The sequence below is a fragment of the Juglans microcarpa x Juglans regia genome, chromosome 1D, assembly GCF_004785595.1.
Source record: "Juglans microcarpa x Juglans regia isolate MS1-56 chromosome 1D, Jm3101_v1.0, whole genome shotgun sequence".
Taxonomy (NCBI): Eukaryota; Viridiplantae; Streptophyta; class Magnoliopsida; order Fagales; family Juglandaceae; genus Juglans; species Juglans microcarpa x Juglans regia.
The window spans coordinates 2,512,972-2,540,966 of record NC_054594.1 but is presented as its reverse complement, the minus strand read 5'-3'; the positions used below and the strand labels follow the sequence as shown (position 1 = coordinate 2,540,966).

The 27,995-nt window shown below is 36.3% G+C and overlaps 1 pseudogene; it reads right to left on the bottom strand.

Annotated features, from left to right (window-relative positions):
- Positions 1-6,555: 6,555 nt before the first annotated feature.
- LOC121240262 lies at positions 6,556-7,500 on the bottom strand (annotated as a pseudogene).
- Between the last annotated feature and the right edge of the window lie 20,495 nt (positions 7,501-27,995).

The following is a 27,995-nucleotide window of genomic DNA, read 5'->3' as shown; positions in this document are numbered from 1 at the left end:
ATGAAGGACAAAGAAAAGAGAAGAAGAAAAGAAAAAGAGGAAAGAAAAAATAGAGGGAAAGAAATGAGGTTCAATCCTCACATCTTGGGTCACAAAAATGATCAAACGAAAAAGATTTTAAAACAGCCAGTCAAAAAATAATTTAAACGTAATGATAAAATAAAAATAAAATAATTAAATCCAACAATAAATTAATTTAAAATGAAGAACAATTTAAATGCATAACAATAATTAATATTAAGAAAACATATCAAATATAATTTCACAATTTAAAGATCATAAAAATAAACCATTTAAAAATCCGACAATTTTAAAACAAGAGAATAAATTTTTGAATTAATAAAAATACACTAAAATACGGGGTGTTACATCCTCTCCCCCTTAAATAAAATTTCATCCTCGAAATTAGTAAGGTCAAACATTAAAGCTAAGACAGGAATAAGATTCGACTAAGAGCAGACTTAAGAACATACAATCATAGTCAATCAAACAAATATGAATATTGCTCGCTCAGGTCGGCTTCTCTCTCCCAAGAGAAATCTTGAGCCAACGGATCGCCCCATGACACTTTCACCAAAGGTATTGCCTTGGACCTTAACATTTGCTCTTTCCAATCCACAATTTGCATCGAGGCAACTTCATAAGTAAAGTTAGGCTGAAGAAGAATGCGTTCAGGGTCAAAAAAGCGTGGCTCTTGTTGACCAAAAGTCTTCTTCAATAACGACACATGGAACACATCATGAACTTTTCCAAAATAGTCCGGCAATGCAACTCTATAAGCAACAAACCCAACTTTCTCTACGATCTTAAAAGGGCCAACATACCTCGGACTAAGCTTTCCCTTCTTACCAAAGCGCTTAACGCCTTTCATAAGAGAGACTTTGAGATAAATCCAATCACCTACCTCAAAGGATAAGTCTCTTTTCCTTGTATCTGCATAACTCTTCTGATGACTTTGAGCTTCCGCCATTTTAGTCCTTATAAACCGAACTTGATATTTCATTTCTTGAATTAACTCAGGTTGAATCAATTTACTCTCGCCAACTTCATCCCAACACAAAGGTGATCTACACTTCCTCCCATACAAAGTTTCATACGTGGCCATCAGAATGGAGGAATGAAAAATATTATTGTAAGCAAACTCAATTAGCGGCAGATGATTCTCCCAACTCCTCTGAAATTCCATGACACAAGCTTGCAACATATCCTCAAGAGTCTGAATAGTGCGCTCTGATTGACCGTCAGTTTGAGGGTGATATGCAGTACTAAACTTCAACTTAGTGCCTAAAGCTGCCGGCAAACTTTTCCAAAAATGGGACGTGAACCGCGGGTCCCAATCTAACACGATACTCTTGGGTACTCCGTACAAATGCACTATCTCTTTGACATACAACCGAATCAACTTATCCAAAGAGTCGGTACTATTGATAGGCAAGAAATGGGCACTCTTAGTCAACCGATCAACAATCACCCAAACTGAGTTCTTTCCACTAGTGGTCCTCGGCAAACCCAATACAAAATCCATAGAAATGTCATCCCACTTCCACTCAGGAATAGGGAGAGGTTGGAGTTTACCAGCAGGTCTTTGATGCTCAGCCTTAACTTGATGGCACGTGTTACATTTCTCAATAAACATGGCGATATCCATCATACTCGCATTAGCCTCCCAGTGGCACATCACGCCCAGTATCCCTAGGGTGGCTATTTATCCAAAATCTCCTTTTCCACAAGAATCTTAATACAAAATTCAATAAATTCCAATGATTAGCATCTCCATACAATAATCTGTGCTAACCTCAATCGAGTCCTATGCTATAACTTATAAACCTTCATTGTATTATACCTTTGGTAACTTAATGGACACTTCCAAAGTTAACCATCAATAACATAATTGGTCCAACTGAGTAATTAATCTCCAACTACAAGTATCGTCTCAAAAATTCAAGTCACCACTAATTCCTCAAAATCAGCACACAGAATATCACGCTCATGCTGTGCACTCTGATAATTCGCCATACGCATAAAATTTATGTCCTCATAAAACTAACACCATCGAGTACAAGGTGGCACCATACCTACTAACGAAAAACTCTTATCATAATTTGGTAGAAAATATTCTCTTTCCCACAACCATGAGTTATCTCACATATTCCTCAATTAACTCCCGGTGCCTTGATCAAAATCAATATTCCATAAAACACATCCATGATCATTCACAGAAAACAGTATCAAATCAACTTCAGCATCCCAAATTGAAAACAAGTAACATCACCCCAAAATACACATGTTTCATCTAACGAAAGGAACATACCCTAAAAGGCTCGGTTCCAACTTGTCCAACCAATAAGAGTGCCTATAAACTTCTACTTGACAACCTAAACCCAAAAGCTCATCAACTATATTTTGAATAACATCTAATCTAGTGGTGACTAAACTCACTACGAACCATCATTGACTTTACCAAAACATTAACAAAACCTTACTGGTAACTCGCCCACCTACTTCTACTCCTATAAGCTAGTATTAGCACAACTAGTTCCTTCAATAACACATCACTATTAAACCTCAAGGCAAACCATACTACTCAAATCTTCAATCCACCAAAAGCCATTGCAAAGCATCCATGGATCCTAATGCTTTATTAACTCACATACTTGATCATATTATCCATCACTGATGCCTAAGCTTCAACTTCCAAGATCTTATCATACACCATACATGACGACCCATCAATCTCTCTTCAAGTCAAATAACAATGTCCTTAATTCAACCTACTGGATGCTCACTCTCCAAAGGAAAGTATAACCTCAAAATTTAAATTCCTAGGTAACCACAAGTCATAATTAGTTCCTGTAAATAATTACAACAATTATTGCCAACCATCATTCCATTGAGTAACCTGCTTCGACTATACACTTCGATCAACTCATAAAAAAAAAACTCCAAGCCAAAATTTCTTGAATTTAATACTATTGTATATACTCCTCTTCAACACCTACCAAAGCCACTACCTCCAAACCAAAATGAGATTAGGACATGTACTCTCCAAAATGAATACACACTCACCACTACTCGCATCGATCTCATGCACTCTTAGCCAAAACCAATAATCCTCCAAACGTGCAAGTGGTCCATCACTACCATATCCATCATCTGGACCCATATCCTCGAAATCAACAAGAACCATTTCCTAAATCCGGACCATCTATTATCCTTAAAATTGATATGGATTAAATCCTTAACTTGTCACCATAACCTCGAACTAAAAACAATCATTTTCCGAACTAGATCAACATGTTCAATCCTCAGAAAATACACGAACTAGTTCATTACCATCTATCTCCAAAGAAATTCTCCCCTGAAAATTTCTCATATCAGTAACTCAACCCTGATCAATCCAATTTTAATGGTTACCGACTAATCAATCTCTAGAATAGACTAAGCTAGCATACCAAGTCTACAAAACTAAGAACTCCAATCCTATTATAATTCAGTCCTTCAACTCTGCAATTCTAAAACTTTAAACCAGATAAGAATCATTTCCCGAAATCCTCAAGATCGATGACCTTAAATCTAAAACATTCACCTTATAAAGCTTGTAAATTCTAAAACTCCAAATGTTATCAAACTGGTTATCAAAGTCGGCAAGATCAAAAATTTCTAGTCTAAGTAATCCCTCAATTGCTTGTTGATCCTACCACCTTAAATCCAATAAACTTATTTCCTAAAAATTATAGGGCCTCAAAACTTAGATGAACTTCTCATAAATCTAACCTTGAAGTTTATTGAACTTACAACCTCCTATTCTAAAGCCTCATGTCATATCTCCACAAAATATAAAACCTCAATTATCCTAAACGATTTAAAACTATTCTCCTCCTCAATTGCAACTTGAGTTCCTACTCCATAGAGTTCACCCAGACCATGTCGTTCCCTTCAAGCCTTGGTATTAAAACAAACCATTTGCCAAGAGTTCAGGCCTACTACACTAAATGTTCAAGCCTAACAATGGCATTCACCGTCGTACCATCTTCCTGCCATAGCACAACCCTTACCCGCCTTTCAACTCTGAACAAAACAAAACAAAACAAAATAAAATAAAATAAAATTCCATAAATAAAATAACATACGACAAAATGAATAAAACAAATGAAGTAGTACACAGTAAAATAATTTAAACAAATAAAATAACCTACCATAAAGTAAAAAAAATAAAAAAAAAATAAAACCAACAAAAATAACATACTTTAAATTAAATAATTTCAATTTACATTTTTAAAATTTCTGGTACCACACCTAAGGGACTTGTGGTTTTATCTAGAGCCGATGACATAATGATGACCCCCTATTTCACGTGATTAAACAGTTCACAATACTGTTCACTCACGGACTGCTTTACTTTTACAATTGTAAACAGGAACTCCTTATCCTATAAAATGATAACATTGCTTTAGAAGCAGGCAGAGCTCATACACTCGCCTTCTTCCTTCTCTCTACCCATATTCTACAGCTCTCTCTATTTCTTGTTTTACTTATTTCAAAGCTTGTAAGTAATTTTACTTTTGTAATTTTACTAAGCTGATATTTTTAATGCAATTGATCATTCTCTTTGCATTTATCTTATTTTTATTAATTACTGCACACATGCATATGGTCGGTTATACCGCCTGTATATTCTTGTGCATACTCTAATATTGCTTCTTTGTCTCTCCTCTCTTCTTCACTTCTCCGCTTGTTTGGTATCAAAGCCATCTCTGGTATCTAATTGTTGCTATTACTTCTCTTCATTTCATCTTGTTTTGTTGATTCACAACCCCCACCCTGAGTTCTTACTTTGTTTGGTCTATCTCCTTATTGTCCGTCTAGTACCTTGGTAAGACCCGTTTGCCGGAGAGCATTTAGGGCATTTAGGTTGTTGGGTCGGGATAAGGATGATATTCGCAGAACCCTGAAGTGCGAAGGTCGGTGTTGTCTGGCAACAAAATGGATAGAAGGTTTAGATCTAATTCAATTAGTTCCATATCGACTATGCCACCTGACATGGTTAATGAAGAAGATTGCTCTTTCGAAGAGGCTATTTCACCTGCTTTGGAAGCATTGATTTAAATTCTATTTATCAAACCTCTTGGGTTCAAACTACTTTCAATACTGCTTTTAATGTTAGAACGGTTGAACAAACCTATGTTCTTTCAAAATCTCAAGAAAAATGTTACCTATTCTCAAAAGATCATCTTCAAGATTTTTTGAAAAGAGGATACAAATACTTGCATATTAGTTCTGTTCAAATTGCTGCCAAACCTTTAACAAGGAAATGCATCAATGCTTCTATTCTATTTTGTTTAAGAGATGCTAAATTCAATAATTTTGAAACTAGTATCCTTGGAATGATCCAGTCATCCCTCTCGAAAGGACCGGTTCATTTTGATTATTTTCCTGATTTAACTCTTGCTTTGGATGACAAAAATATTCTTAAAGTTTTAACTTTGAATATTTTAACCTCTGGTTATGACATGCTTGAGGGAAGCAAACCTCTCGCTCTTATTTTTTGGATTTATTATCGTCTTTTAAAAATGAATTTAAATCCAAAAGCCATTGTAAAATCAACTGGTAGAAAAACTCTTTTGATCCAGTGTTTTACCCCAGATACTAATATTCAAGTTCCAAAGATGGTTTATTGGAAATATATCTCTCTTCCCAACGAATGGACCTTAGAACATGAAGTTCCTCCTATCAGAAATATTCCCAATGATTGTGTGTATATATATATATATATATATATATATCATCGTGCTAAACAACATATACAAGACAATCTTCGTTGTCAATCGAATTTGCAAAAACATATCTTAGTGATCATCACGAATCAACGTGACATGTAGGATAGAACCATTACCAAGTGGCTCTTGATCACGCCTAGAATAGGATCTGATCTCCATTTTATATATACAGTACTAGTACTACTATATATCCATGAAGTATTTTAGTCATTGTGTTTTTAGAAGTGATTGATTGATAGATTTATACTATGTAGCTAGGGGAGTTACTCATGAATCGGTCTCTGTCTATCCTTGCAAGGATCATCAGGCAGAACTTGGTAGATTCTTGATCAGCTTTTAATAAAGTTGTTTATCTAATGGGGAGAACCATTCTTAACAACTACAAGTACTTGCAGATATTGAAAATACCATACAAATTCGACTCCTTCAATTAATATTGTAATTTTGCTTCGGACAATCCAAAAACAAACTCGCAAATGTTGTTGTCTTTTTTATTTTCCTTTCCTCAAATATTGACTAAGAATTACCGTGACATTTATTTTATACAATTCAAGAAATAAATTCATTCGAATCCTATACATTAAATTCATGTGCAATATATTTTTCATTCGTATTATTATTTATTTATTTTTGTATATTTTGCCTTGGGGCCGGAAAGATAGGGGAAGCAAGGCCGGGGCCCCTTACATTAAGTGATATCTCTCGACGTCTCAACGTATTCAAAATGCAATTAAGTCCAATCACACATGTTGATGATTATAACAAAGAGACTGTAAATTATAGACAACCATTTTATTTCAATAAAATAATTTCAATGAGGTTACAAGTTGGGAAACATTGACAAACTTGATCACACCACCGTCTCATGGTTTATTGCAAATATCTCTTGAAATCTATGATTTTAGTTTAGGAAATTAGTTAGAACTGTTTCTGAAGATAGTTAACCACATTCTTGTCCACTTGGAAGGCCTTGGTGAGAACATCTTGATTGATGGGAGGATTGGATCCAAAGACTGCGTTGGCTATGGTGATGACCCCCGGATTCTGGCTGCTCAGACCAGCAAAGGCAACGGCCTTGGTATTTCCGACGTTCAACTGGAAGTGAATGAGACCAATTGGGAACACAAAGACGTCTCCCTTGTTTAGAACTTTGGTGAAGAGGCGGTTACCATCTGCATTGGATGTGACAAAGCCAACATGAAGAGTACCTTCTATGACTACAAGAAACTCAGTGGCACGAGGGTGGGTGTGGGGAGGATTTAAGCCACGTGGTGCAAAGTCGATGCGAGCCAAGGATATGCCTAGGGTGTTGAGGCCTGGTAGTTGTTCCACTGTCACAGCGGTGACGTTCGACCCCACTTTATTTGAGGTGTTTCCGGGAATGTTCACCGAGCGGAAGAAATCATCAGCAGTGACAAGCTTTGGGTCCTTGCAAAACTTTCCATTCACAAATACTACAGAAAGAATGAACAGAAAAAGTTTGTTATCATCATGACTATATATATACACATGATATTATGCAGAAAATACAATCAAAGAATGTAGCAATAATAATGTGTACATACCCGCAGAAGCAGGATTGTCGATTGCAACACAAAAGTCCTACAGGGGACTGGGGTCATAGGCAGAGGCGAAGGAACAAGCGAAAGCCAACAGGACTAGAGTTACAATGGCGTACTTAGGGAAAACCTTAGAGTTCATCATATCCGAGGCTATGATCTATCTCTGCATTTAATTTTGTACCGATCTGTGTAAATAATATTGCTTTGGAGGGAATGAGAAATGTTGGATGGTCACATCCCTATTTATAGAGAGAAATTAAGTGAACTGGTCCTTGTTTTCACCAAAAACGTGCAAGACTTGTCAACCCTTTAATATTCTGAGGTTATCGATTATTATTAATTTATTTAATGGGCCTGTGAAACATTCTTTTAAGCATTAGTGCTACTCGCATGCATATATATGCATTGAAAATGCAACTAAATTGGACCCCTTCAAATAATGGAACGGTGCCATTATTCCACAAAAGAGCTAGATTACATTGACCCAGTTCTCTCTCTCTCTCTCTCTCTCTCTCTCAAATAGACCGGCCTGCATGTACCCATGATGACTACCACCATGTATATATGCAATTACAACAAGTTTCCCATTAATTCCACCTTTCATATATTTTTATTTTTATTTTTATTTTTTTTAATGATTAAGGAAGTGACTATTAGTGAATTTATATTTTTTTTTAATTTTTTTCTTAATGGTTAAGAATGTTTAAAAATACTTAAAGAAAAATAAAAAATAAAATAAAATAAATCATTTATACTAGCATGCACATTAATTTAGTGAGCACATTTGATAGTCACCCTAACGTTGTCCTTTCAAATAATAATAATCTGCAGCCTTTATCACCTGATCGATCAATATTTTTCCATCACTATTAATTATTGATTCTATTAATCTCGACATGTTGAGTAAATGCTCACATACACGCATTTACTCAACATGTTGCGATCATCCAGAAAATCTAATTCGCATTGGTTAGTAACTCTCTAGAAAATCTGGTGTGAAATTATTGCTAATTTTGTTGCAGTTTACTTGTGTTTGAGATGGGCCTACGGCCCGGGGAAGTGTTTGAAATTTTTGACGTAGTTGTTGTCGAAATCTGGGCCGAGGGCAGGATGGAGGATGGGAAACGTGTGTATATAGTTGGGATTTGTGAAACTGTGGATTTGTGACTACGGTGTTGTTGTTTGTGACTGTTGTGTCTTATGTCATGACATCCAATAAAATGTCTGTCATGTATCTGCATATTACTGTTATTGATATTTGCCACAATTTATTCAATTGTGTCATGTTATATGCTATGCTGATAAAATTGAAAACAAGGTTTTTGTGTCTTGGTAATATTTTTATAGGTCTGTGCATATCACAATCCCAAGTCGAGGTGGGGTATTATCTCGGTAAAGCTCCTCTGGTCACTCGGGAGCATAATAAACTGAGTGACATCCCCAACTCGGTTGTCTCCTGGCGACAAGGGGCTCAGACGAGACGATAACACTCTCGTGCTGACTTTTTAGCCTCTCCGATGGCGGGGGTTAGAGGATGCCTAGTCACATACGTGCTGGGTGCTGAGCTGGGCATTGCTCGTTAAGAAGTCACATGCAGGATCGTTACCCGTGGTGTAACGAATGGAGCCAAGGTGTGCGCATAGTCCATTGGGGAGACTATGGTGCATGCGTAGTAAATGGATGTGTTTTTTGGTAAAAAGGTGTTTTTCGCATGAGAGGTTCTAATAAATGCATTTAGGGGATGGTCATAAAAATGGATATTTTTGGAATTTTTGCTTCCATGACTGTTGTTCATTGTTTGTTTGTATAATTTCATGTTTGAATCTCTTGGTTGTCGTTCTGCTGATTTATTTACTGAGATTGCAAAATCTCATTGTGGTATTCCTACATACGATTCTGTTTCATAGAATCGTAGACGTTAATGCAGATGAGGGGTATGAGCAGGACGGACCCACCGCACCTGATGAGTGATGGCTTGGGACTTTACCCGTTATTTGTTGTTGGACCTTTGTATTCATTTCTTTAGTTCAACAGGATGATTGTATTAACCTTTTGGAGGACTTTGTTTTGGGTTGTATCGTTTTTAAACTTTCTAGTACTTAGTTTTGACTGCCTTATATTTTTTCACTATGTTATTTATGTTGTACACATTTTGCCTGTTTGCATAGACTTGCACTTGGCGATGGGGTGTACGATCCGTGTGGTCATCATCCCCGTGTCACGACTTCCACTCAATTACACGTGGAGGGTCAATGGTGCCACTGGTGGTATCATATCGGTTCGGCTCTGGGTAAATCCATAAGTTGCTAAAACTGGATGGAATCATGTGTGCGGTCCGTTCTTAATGTATAGAGTCTTGGTTTAAGCCAAGGCCACCATTGACTTTGTTAAGAATTTGAGATACTTACACTAATTGAAGGTTTTGATCGAGATATACCTTCTTGTATGCATGAGGATATTGGTATTTGACTGAAAATTTAATATCGCAATCTAAGTGGGGGATTATTATATTTGTTATAGATTGTGATATTAAATATGTGAATTAATTGAATGCGGATTATTATTTATTTTGGTGAACCACTATCTCAAAGAGATGCGTTGGTTCATTACCAATCTCAAAGAGATGCATTGGTTCATTTGGTAATGATGTGTTGTTTCAAATGAAAGAGTAAGAGTTCGAAATTCCACAAGTGCACTTGGATTTATATATTTTGTGGAATAAGTGATCAGACCCACAAACTTTAACATTTCATTCTCTCATATTTTCAGTCACTTACACAATTTTGTAAAGAAATTCTGAAGGAAAAACTTCAGAATTACTATTTGGTGAGTTTGTTGTATCATGAAGGTGAATTGCTTGTAACCCGATGGCAAACTCTTTCGAGTGGGGGAAATTATCACCTTAAAGATAATTTGCTACATGCCTCAAAATCGCATTTATTTTTTTAGATTATTGTATCTGCATAATTTTCTTCAACAAGCTTTGGGTCCCTAAGGAACTATTCTTCATTCTGTAGAAGAATGAAGAACAAAAAAGAGACAAAATTTGAACAAAACTTCGTCAATATAGTGACACTTCCGTGAGGGTATTTGTCCCACAAGTTGGGGATGGATAAAGGGAATTGAATGAGTGCAATTGTGTACCAATGAGCCCTATTTATAGGCTATCGTGATCTAGTTGGCAAATGGCACAACTATTAGTAACTCAATAGTTGGCAAATGACACAACCTTAAGAAGTGACAACGTTTTGACTAAATCAAAAGGTTGTGTTTTTTTACACTTCCTTAACCATCACCCCATGTGAACCATCACATGGAATGCTATATTGAAAGCTTAAATTTGGGTATATCCATATAATCAATCAACATATTTTGTGATAATCAGTCTGTCATCTCATTGATAAAAAGTGGAATATAGAGTTTCAAGCAAAAACACACTGATGTGCATTATCACTATATTTTAGATATAGTAAAAATATGTGAGGTCAAGGTTAATTTCATTTCCTCGACCGAGATGGTAGTAGATCCGATGACCAAATAATTATCTCTGGAGAAATTTGGAGAACATGTGATTAGAATGGAGTTGAGAGAAATCTAGGTGTAGCAACCTCATAGTTGACATGTATAACTCAGGAAATTCTGGGGACACCTAGAAAATTGGAGTTAGGGTGATACCCAAATAAGAATTTTGGTCATTTGTAAAGTCACTGGTAAGGTAATTAAGGAAAACCTCAAGAATGGCTTTCGGAAAGGTACTTAATAAAATTTCAGTGCAAGTTAATTAAGGTTTATAAAGTTGCTGATAAAGTGATTAGGAAAAGCCTCAGGGATAGCCTCTAGAGGAAGTACTAAACAAAAATTCAGTGCAGGTCAATACATGTGTTATGTATTTGGCTAAAATCATCAATTGTGACAACAATATCTATTATTGATCTAGTCACGAAGAATTGATGTCGTTCATTAATTTTTTTAGTGAAATGAAGTCACCATTTATATGTAGTCAGTGGGACCACATATGGTGGAGGGTGCGGTTAGATAAGGTAATGACAAAAGCGTGCGCACGTACAGTTTTCTCATGCTCTGACGCCGATATGCAAAGTTGAGTAGTGAAAAGCTTATATTGGTACGAAGGTAAAATACTCAATTGAATTATCACTGTTTTATGTGATCAAGTGTGAGATGTAATTCTAAGCATTGTGATCACCAAATGATGTACCCCTGCATGAAAAAAAACATGGTCTTGTACTTATTATTATAAACATGAGTTTTCCACAACTTGAGCATAAGAAACTTTAAACATTTCGTTTATTTCCTCATCATATTTTAGCACATACTTTATTTAAAGCTTGACTTTTGCAAACAGGTGTACTTAAGGATTTACAATTTTCCATACCAAATTTTTTAAGTACTTTTCTAGATATTTTTATTGATCTAAATATAATATTTTTTAATTTCTATGTCTAGAAATTTTTATACCAAGAACATACGCAGTTTTACCTGTGTCTTTTATTTCAAATTTAGATTTCAAGAATTCTTTTGTTTCGTTCATGATATCTCGACAATTACCTACCAGTAATATATCCTCAACATATAATGTTAATTTATTATCATTTTTCCATACGTATAAACAATAATCTAGTGGACTCATTTCATATCCCATTTCCAAAATGGCTTGGTGAAACTTCATGTACCATTATCTTGAATATTGCTTAAGCTCATACAGTGACTTCTTCAAATTGTAGACTTTCTCTTCCTGACCTTTAATTTGGAATCCTTCTAGTTGAATCATAAAGATATCCTATTTTAATTCACCATTAAGAAAAATTGTCTTTACATCTAACTGATGTAATTCCAAATTCATCCTGACAACATTAGACATGATCCAAACAAATGTGAACTTCGCCACAGGCAAATACGTATCCACAAAGTCTACATCTGTTTATTGAGTATATCCCTTGACTACTAACCTTACATTATATCTTTCCAATCTACCATCAACTTTATATTTTCTTCTAAGAACACATTTACAACTAATAGATTTTCTATCTTTTAGAAGATTTGTTAACTTTCAAATATTATTTTTGTTTATCGATTTTATTTCATCTTTCATGGCCTCAAGTCATTTATCTGAATTGATACTATTGATTGTCTCAGAGAAAATTTCAGGTTCATTTTCTAAATTTTCCAAACTGGTATTTAGTGCATAATGATTTTGAAATAATATCAATGGTCGTCTGATTCTTTTACTCCCACTATCTCCAACATCAATACCTGAAGATTGATTTTTATCTGACTTTCTTTTAGTTTTATTATTTTGTATCTCAATAATATCAGAATTTTCATTGTCAGACTCTGTGGATATCTGTTGATTTTCTAAATTATTTAATAAATCTATCTGATCAACTGGAGTAATAAAGTTTGTATTTCTCAAGAAAACAGCATCCTTACTTTCTATTAATCCTCTTTCAGAATGATAAAATATGTATCCACTTCCATTTTCTACATACCCAATAAACCTCCATTCTCAGATTTTATTTTTCAGTTTATCCCCTAGTGGCCTTGGGATAAGCACTTGTGCCTTAAAACCCTACACTTTGAGTTTACTTAAGTCTAGTTTATGTCCCGTCCATATCTCATAAGGTGTAAGAGGTTTTGCTTTGCTTTTAACTCTATTTAATATATATGCCACAGTCGATAATGCTTCACCCCAAAAATGTGGGGGTTGATCAGCATTTGCCATCATTGATCTCGTCATATCCAATAGAATTCTATTTATTTTTTCCTCAATGTAATTTTGTTGAGGTTTATATGGCATAGTATAAATGTGTCTTATATCATTCAATTTACAAAAATATCCAAAGCTTCAAACTCACCTCTATCACTATTCAAACCTTTAATGACCCTATCCAACTAGGTTTCTACTTCTATTTTATATTTTTTAAATTTCTCAATTGCTTCGAATTTATGTTTGAGTAAATAGATATACTCAATTTTGAATAATCATCAATTAAAGTAAAAATGTACTCCATTCCTCCATGGGTTTTAGTTCTAAAAAGTCCACAAACATCAAAATGTATAATTTCAAGTAAATCTATTGATTTTCAACTTTCTAAAAAACATTTATTACTCATTTTTCATTTGATATATGGTTCAAATATATCAAAATTATATGAGTTTATTTGTGATATTAATCCACTTTTACACATTATAGTTATCTTATTTTTATTTATATGGCCTAATCTTAATTGTCATAAATATGTACAATCTATGGACACATTCAAATAATCAGAAATAGATACTTTATCAATATCAGCATTTAGTACATACATATTGTGATCTTTCACTAATTTCACTGACACATTACCCTTACTTATTAGAATGGTTCTAGATTTAAACTCAGATGTGTAGCCTTTCTGATCTTGTACAAGCACTGATACTAAATTCCTATGAATATTAGGTACATATAATGCATTATTAAGTAAAATAACATAATCATTTACTTTAAATTTACATGTACCTTGCCCCAAGACACCGCAGTATGTATTGTTGCTCATATACATTTCGTGATCTCCTGTTTATTTATCTTCAAGTTTGACAAACATATATTTGTTCCTGCATATATGTCTTGTTTTTACAGAGTCAACCCACTATGAATCTGACGCTGGTTACACTAGCATTACTTCTGAGACTGTCATCATAATTTCCGTGCTTTCTTGTGCTTTTCCCTTATTAGGACATTGTGATTTGTAAAGCCTTTTCTTCCCACACTTAAAATAGTTTCCAGTAAATGGTTTACTTTGTCTCTTTTTCAACCATTTCTTTTTCTTAAATTGTTTTGGCTTCATCTTGTTCTATGTAAAACGCTTGTTCTGAGCCATCAATAAATTGGATGATTCACTATCTCTATTCGTCCTTTCCATCCTTTCTCCTTCAACTACTAAAAGTACTAGAAGCAATATCATTGTTATTTCATTTACACTATGTGTTAAAGAAGTAACAATGTGATCCCAAGATGAAAGAAGACTATTTAGTATGGTTGTAACTTGCATTTTATCAGTGAGAGGATGACCGGCATCATATAATTCTTTTGCAATCAACTCCATTTGAAGTACTTGATCGCTAATATCATCATTCTCATTCATACAAGTTCGATTATACTTATCCAATAATAAATGTATATAAGTATTCGACCTTAAACCATACTTAGCCTCAACTGCATCCATAATTTGTTTAGTAGTTTCATAGTCTTCAAAGAGAGGAATGATCTAATCATTCATACAATGCAAAATTAAAGTTTTTGCTCATGCATTGTGTTCTTCCCATTTATCTTCACTTGGTTCACTGCTCCCACTTCCATCCAGCCTATTTTCTAAACTTTTTGATGGCTTTGGTGTTATTAATGTGCATAAGGTTTTTTCATGGGTTAGAATAAAAGTTATATGCCTTTTCAGGCCCAGAAATTTCTTCCCATAGATACCCACACTCTTTCATTTATAGATTTCAGAAAATCTCTCATTCAAACTTTCCAATAGACATAGTTATTACCATAAAAATATGGTGGTGATGTGAGTGATTGAGACCTATCTATTCTAACCACTAAAGAATGATCACACTCAGGAAATAAATCCTAGCGGAGTGAACCTTTCTGATACCAATTGAAAAGACAGTGGTTCTATCTAACACAACAACTAGAGTGGGGTGAATAGGTGTAATTCAATTTTGATGGTCTATTCAAAAATATTGTTAGACAATCAATTAATCAATGGAATAAAACACACAAATAATTAACACAGAGATTTGGTCACGAAGTGGAAACTCATTTGAAGAACGTCTTCAAAATCTAAAACCACTATGGGTGTAAGTCACCACCTCAAATCCACTATAAAAACTTTAGTTTGTTACAATCAATTTAGAAACACTCACAAAACCTTTGTAGTAGTTAATTGGCTTGCAACACCACGAGTGACCCACTCCATCATTACATGCATGCAATGCCGGAACTTCGACCTTTATATAGCTTCATACGACAACCTCTCGATTTCTGCTTCAACAGCAGCTCTGAAAACCATCCAGCCAATGAAAATGTCCACACCAGTGGACTCAACTGTGTTTAATCTTGAGTGTGATATGATGGAGATGTATTTTTCAAGAGAGATTTGACTTTGAATGTGAAAGGGAGCATCTCTCAAGTGCTCTTGGAAAAGGCAATGTTTTAGCTCAGTTTCTCCCACATTAGGATAGAAAATAAGTTCCATTTTCTACTCACCAAGGAATACAGCACTCAAACATTAGTTTAAGTGACAATTATGAACATTCGCTCAAACTACATGTCGAGCGTGTGTCGAGCACACGATTTACTTTAAAAGTCACTCGAGCTCCAAGTCAAGCGAGGGTTAAGCGAACTCTCTGTCTTGGATACCACTCGAGCTCCATGTCGAGCTAGTGTTGAGCGAATTCTCTGTCTGGGTTACCGCTCAAGTTTCACGCCGAGCGCCTATTGAGCGAACTCTCTGTATGAGTTCCGCTCGAGTGCTATGTCGAGCTCCTGTCAAGCGAACTCTCTGTACGAGTTCCGCTCGATCACTATGTCGAGTGTCTGTTGAACGAACTCTCTATATGAGTTCTGCTCGAGCCATGTTGAGCTCACTTCGACCCATTTTCACTTTAACACACTTCAACACTTGTTACAACACAATTTAACAAAACTTTTTACAAGAATATGCCAACACACTCATTCTTACAATTACAAAAAGGTTGTGTCGTTTTACACTTCCTTAAAAATCACCCCCATGGGAACAATTACCAAGGAGAGGGTGTCATTCCAAGGGGTACACCATTTGGTGATCACACCCCTTAGAATTACACATTCACAAGCACTGCAAAAAGATAAGCTTGTTAAATGTTATTATCACAACAGGTATACACTGCCCATAATATTGGTAGAAATTAAACACGTGATGCCAAAAGTAACACAATCCAGATGCTAATTCAAACAATTTCCAAAACAGAGAGAACGACGTGTACTAACAATCAGCCCCGGAACCGTACTTGATTGCGATACAAAAGTTTTGAAGAGGACTAGGATCATAGGCATAGGCAGATCAGAAAGCCAAAGCCAAAGCCAAAGCCAACAGGGCCACAGTTACAAGATCTTAGAGGCTATCAGCATTCTGTACATATATTCTTGCTTTGGGTGAGGAGTGAGGAATGTTGTATGGGAGCATGCCTAGCTATTTATGTAGGGGAGTTACTCATGAATCGGTCTCTGCATGTCTTTCCTTGCAAGGAGCTGCAGGTAAGACTTGGTAAATTCTTGTACAGCTTTTAATAAATTTGTTTATCTAATGCAGGGACCGGAGAAGCATTCTTAACAACTACAAGTACTTGCAGATGTTGTTGTCTGTTTTATTTTCCTTTCCCAATTATTAACTTGCTAAGAATTACCGTGACAAGGCATTTTATACATTTAAAGTAATAAATTCAGTTGCATCCTATCCATTAAATTCAAGTGTAATATATATTTCATTGGTGCTATTATTTATTTATTTATTTTTGTATATTTTGCCTTGGGGCCGGAAAGATAGGGGAAGCAAGGCCGGGGCCCCTTACATCAAGTGATATCTCTCGACGTCTCAACGTATTCAAAATGCAATTAAGTCCAATCACACATGTTGATGATTATAACAAAGAGACTGTAAATTATCAACAACCATTTTATTTCAATAAAATAATTTCAATGAGGTTACAAGTTGGGAAACATTGACAAACTTGATCACACCACCATCTCATGGTTTATTGCAAATATGTCTTGAAATCTATGATTTTAGTTTAGGAAATTAGTTAGAACTGTTTGTGAAGATAGTTAACCACATTCTTGTCCACTTGGAAGGCCTCGGTGGGAACATCTTGATTGATGGGAGGATTGGATCCAAAGACTGCGTTGGCTATGGTGATGACCTCAGGATTCTGGCTGCTCAGACCAGCAAAGGCAACCAAATTCGACCCCTTCAATTATGAAACGGTGCATGCAGTACTTTCATTATTCCACAAATATATATTGAGCTGTATTACATTGACCCAGCTCTCTCTCTCTCTCTCTCTCTCTCTCTCTCTCTCTCTCTCTCTCTCTCTCTGTGAAAGAATTCATTTTTTTTTTCTTTTCTTAGATGTAAACTCAGGCAATCATGTGAACGTACTCCATCTCTTTAAATTAATATATAGATCATACGAGGATCAGAATTTTGTGTTAAATCGTCAATTACTACGTTCGTGCATGGGTTTGAATAATACTTCAAGATACCGTCGTTTGTATATACGTTATCCCATTTGTCTTGTATATATAATTATACTCCATATATATATATATATATATATATATATATATATTAGGGAACGGTCCCAGGTGCGTTAGCCCCGGATATAATGATTTAAATAAAAAAAAAATGAAAAAATCAATAATTTATTTGTTTGGGAAAAGAAAATACAAGGTTAAAGAAAGACAAAAAATTATAATTAAAAAAATCTAAACTTCAGCAAAATATGAGCATTGGTCTGCATCCATATTGAATTAACTATTTACGTAATCTCTATATAATAAAAAAATATTTTTTATTTTTTATTTTAAAAAAATTGAAACAAAAAGAAAGGAAAATGAGTGCACTGTCAGAACAAAAAGGACATGAAAAAGAGACGTCAATTCTTGTGCGCCGCGAGGCTATTAGTTAAGGGCCTTTTGGTAAAACATGATCTTTCATTAAATTTTTCAAGAGAGCTACACGTCAAATGGTCAAGGGTCTTAAGGACCTTTTGATAAAACAAGATCCTTCATTAAATTTTACAAGGAAGCTACACGTCAAATAATCAAGGGTTTTAAGTGCCTTTTGGTAAACCAGGATTTAACAGACTTAACAGAAAAACAAAAAAAATTAACAGAAAAATAACAAAAACTACTATTTACAGTTAGATAGTCACTTATTATAATAGAGTAGATATATACCCATTTTTTGTAATATAAAATTAATTAACAAGTGAATACTATAATAATGTCCTGAGTTTTGATCAGCTTGGTCTAAATGTCCGTCCAAATATGCTTTTAAAATATTGATCTGCTGCATGCCTTTCTGATCACCTTGATATATAATATTTTTTTATAAGCTCATGTACTAATTAAGAATGAGACTTTCTCAGTACCTCGATATTCTTCCATCATTATTGACTTGAATACGATAATTAACAATGTGAGGGACGTGCTTGCTCTAAATAGACTTAATCATGTACATGATGTACTGTCCTCATACACAGGCATTTCAAATAATATTAATCTGCAGCCTTAATGATCACCTCAATATTTTTCTATTATTGATTCTATTGATCTCTATATTTTGCATGCAGCCATCATTTTACCCATTCACATCCAATCTGAAAAAACCTGAAGTTTCTTGTAAACGCGTCTTTCTCTATGAGCGAAGCCCCTTCTTCATGGAATACTATATATATAGCTAGATTATTTTGATTTAACTTGAAATGGATACTATCTATTTAGTTATTTAGTGTAAAATATTATATATTTATTATATATCATTCTATTTTTAAAAATAATCGAAGATATATATAATATGATAAAATTTAAAATAAAAATTATTATTTTTATATAAAAATATTACCTACATGATCATCATATTTTTTTTACAATGAGAATTAACGTTGGTTGGTAGGTTGGTTTTTTTTTTTTTTTTTTTTTTTTTTTGGTTTTAAACGAGGACAGTAAGTCCAATTTATTGAAATATGCCTCACTTTAGGTGGAGGAAACCATATTACAAGACCCACTCTGAACTTAACAGGACCACAAAGAAATTACCCATACTGAAAAAGAAACCCCACAAAAAACCGGACACCTACTAATGGATGCGTAGGGGTATTCATCCGGGTTTCAACCCGGGTCTATCCGGACTGGGAACCAGGTTTTAAACCTGGGCTGGAACCCAGACCGGGTTAGTTCGAGTCAGACCCAGGCTGGAACTCGGGTGAATCCGAGTTTTTCAAAACCCGGATTCTGGGTTCCGGATTGAACCCGGTTTTTTTTTTTTTTTTAACAAAAGTTTTTTTATTATTAATTGGACTTCAAATATTTTGTCTCCATTTAGAATTTCAAATCATATTCTCAATACAACATAAGCCTATAATATAACATGAGACTATAAACAATTAATTAAACTTTTTAACTAAATGCATGTAAAAATAAAAAAATATTACAAAACACATACAAGATGCAATCAACTACATATTACATTGTTTGAACTAATTTGCTAAATATTACAAAACGCATACATTGTTTTAATTAAACTCTAATACACAACAAATTGTTTGCAAAAAATCAGAAATTTTTCCAGCAATTAGCTCTTCTTCCAACAATCACATGATAGTGGTTTTGACAAGCTCTCTTGACTGAATCAGAAACTAGTATTTGATGTTGTTGCACGCCATATGGGAAAGGAGCATTTGTTACAACCTGTACAAACTAGAAGTTTTAATGCATCCATGGGTGATCAAAAGAGACCGTAGGAGAAAGTTGAAGTAGAAGAGTACAAAGAATCGAGTTGGCAGCAAGTCAATTTGTAAATGGAAACCAACCATTCCAAAATTCTTTATGTAATTAAACAAATGATGCAAAAAATTCTTCACCTACTAATTTAATAAAATAAGCCAAAATCAACCTTAAATTATCAGAAAGTATTACTGAGTGAAGATCACTTTGTGGTAAATTTTGTCTAAAAACTATTTATTCTTTGTCTGAAAATAGCTCCAAAGATTTCCCCACATATTACAATTCAACCCCCACCCTCAATCAACCTGTACAAAAAAATTGAAAAAGGTAGAAAATGTGAATGAATAATTGGAGCAATATAGGATCCAATTTTGCTACCCACAAATAAACCTTTTTCAGTCGCAATATAGGGTCCAATTTTGCTACCCACAAATAAGCTAGCTAAAGCAGATTTCTCATAATCAAACATAGCCAAACCACATGCAAATATAATGTATACAATTCTTTCATCCAACCTCAAAACAGGCCTGAAATTGTAAAACCAAAACTGCATTCATCCTCACTCTACACCAAATTTCCAAAATCTCAAACCTATCAAAATTGCCCAATCCACAACTTGTAGTTCCACTCCGGGATGCGTAAATATGGAATGCTAGACTTATCGGTTCGAATGAGACCTCGAAGTTTCCTAGGAACTTGCAAGAGATAATGCCATGTTAGATCATTCCCCGGGCATGTGACGCCCCGACTCCCACGTACAAAAGAACGGGAATCGTGACTTCGGGATGATGACAATACGGTCACGCATCCCAACAAAATGTGCTCAAGTGTGTGTGCAACATGCAAATGTGCACAATAAAAATTCGCAGCGGATATTATAATAGTCAACTAAGTACCAGAATTTTAAATACAAATATTCAACACAATTTATCTTTAAAGAGTTATACAGTCATCCCAAATATATTACAAATGCAATATATAAATTGATAAAAACATAACTCGCTAAACAGGAGCAATCTCAGATCACTCCACCAACGGAGCCAAGCTAAGGCTCGTCATCATCATCTGCATCAAAATCTGCGATACCATAAAATGGTACCACAGGTAAGTATAAACCAAACAACTCTCGGGATAAAAATACATTAATGCAACCAACAATATGACAAAATAAATTTAGTCATAAAATACCATTTTTTTCCAGAAAAATGATTATTTCTAACACACGCCAAAAATCCCATTTTGGCCCAAAAATATAGTTTGTCATTTTCCCAGAAAATGATTCACACAAACAACCCATTTATCGGACACTGTAGGCGGGAATCGCAGGCGGGACTCTACCACCGTCCCTGCTTACCACCATCCTTACCGCGTACACCGTAGGCGGGAATCACAGGCGGGACACAACCATCATCCCTGCTTACCACCATCCCTATCGTGTGCACCGTAGGCGGGACTCTACCACCATCTCTGCTTACCACCATCCCTACAGTTCCTTTACACACAATGAATACTTAACAGAGCACTGTAGGCGGGAATCGTAGGCGGGACTCTACCACCGTCCCTGCTTACCACCATCCCTACCGCGTGCACTGTAGGCGGGAATCGCAAGCGGGACACAACCACCATCTCTATCGCGTGCACCGTAGGCGGGAATCGCAGGCGGGACTCTATCACCATCCCTGCTTACCACCATCCCTACAGTCTCTTTTCCTTTTACTCACATGAGAATCCAATTTTCAATAAACACATGAACATGTATGCAATCATGCGAAAACCCAGTTTTCTTTACAAACATGATCATGCGTGCAATATGCGATGTACATGAACAAGCCATAACCAACAACCACAATTCACAATGCAAACAAACACACAACTCTGTCCACAATCCATCCGACCCCCGAAACTCCTCGGACTCAGTCCGGCAAAACAAACCAATTCACAGATAATATGTGTTAATACAAAAATATATTTAAATCACGAAAGTTCTTTAAGGAAAATACTTACAGCGCTATAATATGATTTCTGGAGGATCACGGAGTTGCAAAAGGTAGCGACTCAGCAACAACACAGTGTAAAATACACTGTGGCCGTGGGTCTCAAATACCCACTTTTCAACGGGGACAAACTAAGACCCAAAATTGATAGGGAAGGGCCTAGAGAGGTCGGTGAAGCCAATGGTGGTGGTGGTTTGCCGTGGGTGGCGGCGCAAGGGGTGGTTTTTGGCCAAAGATGCACAAATCGGAAATGGGCATGGTGGGGCTTCACCGGTGACGGATCGGAGCTGGGGTTGGGTCCATTGGGTTGCTAGGAGGTCGGGGATGAAGTAGTGAAGAAATGGTGGCCGGAGGTGGCGCAACGGGGCAAAGAATGGCGCGGCTTCGTGGGGTGCGTGCGGGCTACCGGCTGCGAGGTAGGGGCTGGGATTTGGGCGGTGAGGTCGCCGGAGGGAGGGGGAGCTGGTCGGCCGGGCGGTGTCGCGCACGGCGACGCGACGGCGGCGGGCTGGGTGAAGAACGGGTGCACGACAAGAGAGAAAGAGAGAGAGAGAGTGTGTGTGTGTGTGTGTCGCGCGGGATGGGGGGGAAAACCGGGGAAAAAGAAAAGAAAGAAAAAAAAAAGGGGAAAAAGAAAAAATGAAGGGAAAGAAATGAGGTACAATCCTCACATCTTGAGTCACGAAAATGATCCAACGGACATGATTTTAAAACAGCAAATCAATTAAAATAATTTAAACGTAATGATACAATGAAAATAAAATAATTAAATTCCACAATCAATTAATTTTAAAGAAGAACAATTTATATGTATAACAATAAATAAATATTAATAAAACATAACAATTTAATTCCCACAATTTAAAGATCATAAAATAACCCATTTAAAATATCCGATAATTATAAAATAAGAGAATAAATTTGAATAAATAAATAAAAATACTTCATTAAAAATACACTAATTTACGGGGTGTTACAGGGCACCTAGTTTTGCCAAGAAATCGGCTGGGTTATTACCTTCTCGTAAGACATGCTGGATGGAGTAGTCCCCTTCTCTGAAAATTTTCCGAACTTCCTCCCAATTGTAACATCCGGTTAGTATTTTTTTTTTTTATTTGAAGGGTTATTTTTATTAATTTAAATATTGGTTATTTTGTTTTAAATTTATCGGATTTTTTGTTGGTTTATTTTTTTATAATTTTTAATTTGTGAAAACTATTTTGATATGTTTTTTTAATATTAATTATTGTTATGCATTTAAATTGCTATTTACTTTAAATTAGTTTATTGTTGGGTTTAATTATTTTTTTTCATTTAATCACTACGTTTAAATTATTTTATTTAACTTGTTGTTTTGAATCATTTTCATTAGATCATTTTTTGACCCAGGATGTGAGGATTGTACCTCATTTCTTTCCCTCACTTTTTTCTTTTTCCTTTTTTTCTTTTCTTTTTCTCTTCATTTCTTTTCTCCTCTCTCTCTCTTCTCCTGTGCACGACTTTCCTCTCTCTCTCTCCCTATCCATGCGTCGTCCTCCACAGCGCCGTCGTGCGCCACCACCCCTCCCATTTTCTTCCCTCCGGCCGACGACCATACCCCCTAATTTCCAACTCCTATTGCATCACCGTGAGCCCCCACGCACGGCTTCAAGTCGAGGCATCCCTTGACCTGGCGCGCCTCCGTCGCGCCGCCATTGGCCACCACCTTTTCACCACATCACCAGCTATCCCCCAGCTACCTAACTCACCCATCCTCAACTCTGATCTGCCACCGGTGAAGTCCATCCAACTCCTTTTCCATTTTGGGCTTTTTGGACTTCAACCACCCTCTACGCCGCCACCCACGGCCAACCACCACCACCGTCAGCTTCACCAACATTCACAAGCCCTTCCCTAGTAATCTCAAGTCTTCGTTTGTCCTCGTTCAAAATATGGATTTTTGAGACCCACGACCTTAGTCCATTTTTCACTGTTACATTGTTGTGTGGCCACTTCTACCACCTCTGTGATCCTTTGAAAATTATATTATATCACTGTAAGTATTTTCCCAAAGAACTTTTGAGATTTAAATATATTTTTGCACTAACTTATATTTAATGTGAACTGGTTTGGTTGTGCCGGACTCATATTTATAGATATACACTATCGATTTGATCAAATGAAATAGTAAAAAATCCTTATGATCCATAGTTATTATGTCCATGCATGCTCATTTTTTTTTCTAAAAAACAAGTATACCTCTTTTATTGAAGAATCAAAGAAATCTGTCAGTCATTACAACATTTCTTTGTCTGTAAATCAGTAAGCATATCTATAGGGCCCTCTTCTATCCACACCCTTTCCTCTCTCAACATGAATGCTAATTTTGCTAACTTATGACCTATGCAGTTAGCTTCCCTATGTACAAAACCAAACCCCCCAATTGACTCTCCAAGCACACAAGACTGTTGCCCTTCTTAATGCCATAGCTTCAGCAACTGCTGAGTTTCTAGTGCAATCCATACATGTAGACAAACAAGCTCAAATCTCTCCCTCATGGTCTTTGATTACCACTCCCACCCCAACCTTCTTAAGTTGATCATTCACTGCAGCATCCCATTTTACATTGGCAAGCCCTTCATCTAGTTTTTTCCCATTTTACAGTGCTTCTATCCACACTTTTTTCCATCTGAAACTGCTGCTGGCTTGTCTTAGTTACTATAAATTCATCAAGCCCCTTTCCTGCTCTTATCACATTTCTAGGTTCTTCAAACACCCCTTTAAACACGCATGTAATTCTCCTAAGCCAACTTCTTCTCATAATACATGCAACCACTTTTACTTCTTCACTTTCAAGCTTGGCATTTAGTTTTTCCCATAGTTACTGGAAATATATGACAAAAATACTCCACTTTTGCACTGAACTATCACTCTCATCCCATACATGATCTAAGGTAGCTGGGAAACTCCATAGAGCATGCATTATGGTTTCAACTTCTAACATACATATTGGGCATAAACTCGAGTCTATCACCCTTCTTTTCATCAAATTCTGTTTTGTAACTAGGATTCCAAGGCAGGTCTTCCATAAAAAATGTGTAACCACCCACTGCATTGCATTCTTAGGCCCCATATCCACTTCCATCCCCCCATTGAATTATCACCACTTGATGTTTCCCAAGCCTCATGCAGTAGCCTTCTATGCTCAAGGTGGTAGGCACCCTTAACTGAGAACCTACCATCATTTGTTGCCCCCCAAATTTGCTTGTCTCTAACACCCCATCTACATCTAGGTGTACTCAGGATAAGGTCCCTCTCCTCCACAGAAAACAACTCATCAATCAAATTTGTATTCTACAACCTATCATCAGCATTAATAAGTTGTTTTACCTTCGAATCTCTTGGCAGTATTATAACAGTAGATTGGATCCTAGGGGACTTTTGACAAGGAAGCCATTTATCCCCCATATGTTAACCTTATTACCATCACCCACCCTCCACCACATGCCTTCTTTAATAAGAGCAAAGGATGAGCACAGACTCTTCCTAATAAAAGAAGACCCAACACCCACTTTAGCCTCTAAGCAGCCAGTTCCTCGAAAATACTTTTCCTTTATAATAACTACCACCAAAGAAGTAGGATTCTCTATTAGTCTCCAACATTGCTTAGCAAGTATAGCTTTGTTGAAGCATTCTAGATCTCTGAATCCTAGATCACCCATTCCCTTGGAAGCGCTCATCTTAAGCCAAATTCTCCAATGTATTTTTCTGTCCTTCTGCATATATCCCCACCAAAATTTGGCCATAAGTGATGTTAATTCTCTTCACAATCTATTGGGATGTCTAAAAACACTCATAGCATAAGTTGACACTGCTTGAACAACTGCCTTAAGCAACACTTCTTTCCCAGCCTCTGACAACCAAGTATTTTTTCAATTTGAAATTTTTCCCTATACCCTCTCCTTCAGGTTTCTGAATTCAGTAAACTTTGATCAGCCAACCATGGCTGGCAACCCGAGATACTTCTCATAACTTCCACAAACTAAAACACCTGCTATACTTTTAATCTATGATCTGGTCACTTGATCAGTATTTGAGCTAAAAAAGATAGTGGTCTTTTGTAGATTCAAACATTGGCCCGAGGCACCCTCATATATCTTCAAAAGACTTTGTCTTTGCTGCCATTCAGATAACTTAGCCCTACCAAAGATGAGACAGTCATCTGCAAAAAAGTAGATGATTAACTTTAGTACACTCTGTGGAGACAACAACCCCTCTTAAATTCCCTCTCCTCTCAACTACATTTATCAAAGTTGTCACACCCTCTGCACATAGGATGAAAAGATAAGGGGATATGGGGTCCCCTTGTCTAATCCCCTTAAGGGTTCTATAGTCTTCCCTGGCTCACCATTTACTAACACAAAATAAGTCACGGATGACACACATTTCATCACTAAATTAATCCATCTTTTCCAAAACCCCATCTTCTCCATCATTGCATTCAAATACAACCTCTCAATCCTATCATAGGCTTTGGACATATCCAATTCGAGTGTCATACTACCCACCCTTCCTTTTTGCCTTTCATTGTATGGAAAGCTTCATAAGCTATAATCACATTATCTGATATCAGTCTTCCCTTAATAAATGCACTTTGATTACCTGAAATTATTCTAGGAGTGATTCTTTTCAGCCTATTAGCCAGTACCTTGGACACCAACTTAAATAAAACATTATATAGCCTGATAGGCCTAAATTCACTAGCAATTACAGGGTTAGCCATTTTAGGGATTAAGGCAATGTAAGTATAGTTAACAGTTTCCTCCAAGCTGCCATCTCCATTCAAAAAAGCCAAGATAGAAATACTTACCTTCTCTCCCACAATACTTCAATAGGCCTGATAAAAGCATGCTCCATACCCATCCGCTCCTGGAGATTCTAATGGGGCCGTTTGTTTTAGAGCCTCAACCACCTCTTCCTTTATGAACACTTTTTCAAACTCTAAGTTCATGTAAGATGTAACCCTCGGGTCCATGTCTTTCAAACATAATTCAATGGCCTCCCTTGTTGGTTGAGAGGTACTAAATATGTTACTAAAATAATCATGGAAGACTCCTTCAATATCTGCTTGATCAATTCTCATACTGCCCCAAGAGTCCTTTATAGCCAATATTTGATTCTTTTTTCTCCTTTGGCTAGCACAAGAGTGGAAGAATTTTCTATTTTTATCACCCATCCAATATGAGTTCCCTTTTGCTCTCTGTCGCCATTTAATATCTTCTATCTCCAGCCTCAATCCTAACTCTGCTTGAAGTTGTTTGATCACCATCACATTATAAGGACCTTCATTTTCTAATTCCTCTCTCAATCTATCAGCTTTCTGCCTCATCTCCTTTTCATGATCCTTTTCCTTCGTGTGACTCCAACTACTCAGTTCATTTTTACACCAAATTAACTTTTTCTGGACCTTCAATAATGGATCAAAACCCCTTACACTTGTCTCCCACACCCCTTCAACAACAAGTTTACCCTTCTCATCCAAGGCCCATTTAGCTTCAAATCTGAAAATCCTCCTCTTAATCCTTCATCTTGGGATCTTTAATGCCAAATCAAGAAGTATAGCTTTGTGATATGATTGGCTTATAGTTATGGCTTCTGCTATTACTTCTCTATACACTTCCATCCATTTAACCTTGGCCACTGCTCGTTCCAACCTTTCCTTTATGAAGGTGTCATCAGAGTGCCTATTACTCCAAGTGAAATCCTCCATTTAAGATTTTGGCCTTGGTCTTCCACCCCATTTCTCATCTTGATAAAGGATCTCATTAAAACCCCCAACAATGCGCCATGGGATCTCATGGGATGGCTTCAGCAATGACAACAGGTTCCATGTGTATTTCCACTTGCAAACTTTAGGTTGCCAAGACACCCTCTGTTATGTGTATTTCCTCTTGTGGTAGGGTCGTGCTTGACACGAGGAGCTGTAGTTTAAGGTGGAAATGATGGTTGGGGGTTGCACTCTTTTTAAGTGGCTAAAACAGAGGATTTTTTGGACATGGGCATGGTCGTGCCACTTGGTGGTTGTCGTGGCCTTAGGTGTGGGAAGGTTGCGGTTTTTGGAAAGGAGTCAAGGTGGTTG